Below are 4,213 nucleotides of genomic sequence, written 5' to 3'. Positions count from 1 at the left end.
CGCACCTGGCGCGTACGCGCCCTTCGGTCAAAATGCACATCGGCGCGTAAGCGTGCATGACGCGGGCGCGCCTGTAAAAAAAAGAGTTTTTTTCTCCTCTTTCGTTTTCTTTTGTTTATCGCATTTATATCCTTCTATTTTTTCATTTCAATTTTGTTTCTATAGCCTGTTTTCAATTTTTTTTTCTAAGTCTCTTCTTTCAATAATGGTGTTGCATTTTCTTACTCAATTGTTGAGAATTTCTTGGTTAATCTTGGTGCCTCTAGACTTGTTTGATATTGATGGGTAATGAAATTTCTAATTCAATGCTTAACCTTTGATGATCCTTGTATCCTTTTTGCATTGATGTGAGCTTACATGTCTTTCATAACCCACTTTTTCTTATTTGAACTTGATGCTCACTATGCTCTTCATGCTTTGATTTTACTCTTGCATCAAGTGTTAGTTCATATGCCATTAGCTTACATTATTTTCTCATCTACATGTTGTAGCTACCATGTAGTAGAGAACCATACTTTTATTTGGCATTAGCCCCCGCCTATGTTCTCTTTGCTTTGATATCTTTGGCTTAATTCACTTTCTTTTTTCTCTCTTTTTAGGTTGGCCACCAAGAAAGAAGGAAAAGAAAAAGCTTCGAGATGGGGCAACGAATAAGTTTTCTGATGCCAGGGCATTTTGGCCAATTTCACTGACCTTTTCTTTACTATTTTAGGGTAGTTTCATGCATTTTCTTAGTAAATAAGCAAGTTTTGGGTAGAAATACACTTACATCTTGATTCAAGCAAACATTGTGAACTTTACATGATTTCATGAGAATTATGCATGAATTGAATGACAAATTGGATAATGCATGATCTCATGACTTGGAATAGAGCTTTGATGCACTTTATTTGCTTGATTTCAGGACAAAGGAAGCAAGGAAGAGCCACGTTAGTCTAATTAACGTGACCACTAACGTGGAATGGGCATAAGCTTGTGGCGTTAATGAGAAAAGTGATCGCCAATAACGCCTTCGAAAGCCATCATAGCCCACGTTAGTTGCCACGTTAGTTACATTAACGTGGGAGCTAACGTGAAAAGAAAAGAGGAGCTCCAACGTTAGTGGTAAAAGTGAACACCACTAACGTTCCAAAAGGCCATACATAAGCCACGTTAATAGCCACGTTAATCTAATTAACGTGAACTCTAACGTGGGAGGAGGAAGAAATTACCAACGTTAGTGACACTCACATTTGTCACTAACGTTAGACTAGGCCAACATTGCCCACGTTAGTGGTCACTTTAAGACCACTAACGTGAAGGGTAACGTGGAGCAAGGAGTGATAGGCCAATGTTAGTAACACTCACCTTTGTCACTAACGTTGGAGATGGCAATTACCACCACGTTAGTGGCCACGTTAATCTAATTAACGTGAAATCTAACGTGGGAAGGAGGGGCGTTTGGAGCGTTAGTGACAAAGGTAAGTGTCACTAACGCTCTCGAAGCTTAGGCATGCCCACGTTAAGGGTCACGTTAGTTATACTAACATGAACTCTAACGCGGGGAAAGGAGGTAATTAGCAACATTATTGGAAAATGTGAATGCCAATAACGTTTGTGAAGGACCAAGAGGCAACGTTAGTGGTCACGTTAGTACCACTAACGTTGAAGTTAACGTGGATCGTTTTTGGTTTGGAATGTTAGTGAAAAAGGTGATCGTCACTAACGTTCTCGAACCCATATTTTCACTTAACGTTAACACCACTAACGTCCTAACTAACGTCCATGCCTAACTCACACTTTTTCTGCAAGCAAAGCTGAGCCCACTGAAGATTGTAACTACTTCAACTTAAGATCGAAGGCCCATATCCAAGACTTGAAGAGCCAACTAGAAGATCAAAAGAGTAGTATATATAGGAGTAGTTTTGAACTAGTAAGGGAGCTTTTTGGCATTTTGGAGAACTACACTCTGTATATTTTACTTTTTCTGTAATTTCTAGTTAATTGGACAATGCATTCTTCTCTATCTTCTTCCATTTCCAGAGCTATGAACAACTAAACCCCTTTTCATTGGGTTAGGGAGCTCTGTTGTAATTTGATGGATCAATAATAGTTTTTATTATTCTTCTTCTTTCTTTTCTCTTAATTTTATTAGAAGGCTTTTAATCTTCATCCAATTGGGTAGTTGTCTTGGAAAAGAAGCTATTCATACTTGGATCTCTTCAGAACCTTGGAAGAGGAATGAAGAGATCATGCTAGAAATGCTTTCTCATGTTGGACCAAATTGGGGTTTGGATGGATATAGTGACATATAATCCTACTAACACTTTGATTTGGGAATACATGTGGTATAATCAGTGACCATACTTCATCTTTTCTCATGAGCAATTAGACCAAGGAATTGGCTATTGATCAAGATTTGAGAGATTGAATTACCAAGGAATTGGAATCCAATCACTTAAGATTGCCAAGGAGATAAATGAATGCATTGATTGAGGAAGAGATGAGAATGAACTTGATCCGGAGAATACAACATCTCCTTAGCCCAATGAATCTCCCATTTCTGATCTTACCCATTCTCTTTATTTTCTGCCATCTACTTTTATGCTCATCCTCCCAATTCCCCATTTAAGATTTTGCAATTTACTTTCCGCCATTTACATTCTGCTCTTTATTTCCAGCATTTACATTTTCTGTTATTTACTTTCTCGCCATTTACGTTTCTGCAAATCTCAACTAAATTTCTGCTTAGCTCAACTAGAACATTCCTCTGATTAAAGTTGCTTGACCAATCAATCCCTGTGGGATTTGACCTCACTCTATTGTGAGTTTTTACTTGACGACAATTCGGTATACTTGCCGAAGGGAAATTTGTTGAGAGACAAGTTTCCGTGCATCAAGTTTATGGCGCCGTTGCTGGGGATTGATTTTGTATCAACAATGATTAATTGGTGGATAACTCGATTGAGCATTTTTCTTTTATTTTGTTTAATTTTATTTGAGTGATTTACTTTCAGTTTTAGTTATTTTCTTCCCTTTACCCCCTACCCGTTTGTGGTGTTATCTTCAATTTTTTTTACAATTCAGTTCACTAACCCACTAACTGTTTGATATATTACATCACTCACACTAACAGCACCCCTAATAGGAGTAACTTCTCCATCAATTCTCTTTCCTGCTTTTTGCTCTGTTGGTTGTATGACAGGTAGAAGAAGCGGGGCTTCAACTTCCTTTGATTCTGAACCTGAGAGGACCTTCCTTAGATTAAGGAGGAAAGCAAGAGGAAAGAGAGTCGTTGGTGCTGAGGAAGAGGAGGAGTATTTTAAACCAAACATGGAGGAGAATATGGAGAACCACCATGAAGAAGAGGCTCACAACCATGCCAGAGAAGGTCCAGCAAATCATGCTGGGCAAGAGAGAAGAGTTTTGGGCTCTTACATCAATCCAAACCCAGGAAATTGCGGAAGTAGTATCCAAAAGCCAACCATACATGCCAATAACTTTGAACTAAAGCCACAGCTCATCACCCTTGTTCAGAACAACTGTTCATTCGGAGGAAGTGTCTAAGAAGACCCCAATCAACATCTCACCACCTTCCTAAGGATATGTGATACTGTGAAGTCTAATGGTGTTCATCCTGACACCTATAGATTGCTTTTGTTCCCCTTTTCACTCAAGGACAAAGCATCTAAATGGCTGGAATCTTTCCCGAAGGAGAGTTTAACAACCTAGGAAGATGTAGTGAACAAATTATTGGCGAGATTCTACCCTCCTTAGAGAATTAACAGGTTGAGAGTTGAAGTACAAACATTCAGGCAACAAGATGGTGAAACTCTCTATGAAGCATGGGAGAGGTTTAAGGACTTGACAAGAAGGTGCCCACCAGACATGTTCAATGAATGGGTGCAGTTACATATTTTCTATGAGGGTCTTTCTTATGAATCAAAGAAGGCAGTAGACCACTCATCCGGGGGATCTCTGAACAAGAAGAAGAACATTGAAGAAGCCATAGATGTCATTGAGACTGTAGCTGAGAATGATTACTTCTATGCTTCTGAAAGGGGCAACACTAGAGGAGTGATGGAGCTGAACAACGTAGATGCACTGCTGGCTCAAAACAAGATGATCACCAAGCAGCTGGCTGACCTTACCAAGAAGATGGAAAGAAACCAAGTCGTAGCAGTCACCACCTCATCAGCAACTCAAGAAGGAGTGAATGCAGAGGATGAAAGTA

General features: G+C 39.4%; 1 non-coding gene across 1 annotated transcript; it reads right to left on the bottom strand.

The window, feature by feature from the left end:
- Positions 1–3,765: 3,765 nt before the first annotated feature.
- Positions 3,766–3,869, bottom strand: LOC148549196 (small nucleolar RNA R71). The gene has a single exon (XR_015897838.1). It is a non-coding gene; the product is annotated as a small nucleolar RNA R71 (small nucleolar RNA).
- Positions 3,870–4,213: the final 344 nt, after the last annotated feature.

Source organism: Arachis ipaensis, chromosome B8 (genome assembly GCF_059453495.1).
Source record: "Arachis ipaensis isolate K30076 ecotype BB chromosome B8, ASM5945349v1, whole genome shotgun sequence".
Lineage (NCBI taxonomy): Eukaryota > Viridiplantae > Streptophyta > Magnoliopsida > Fabales > Fabaceae > Arachis > Arachis ipaensis.
The sequence above is the reverse complement of the archived record's forward strand: the minus strand, read 5'-3'. Positions and strand labels throughout refer to the sequence as shown.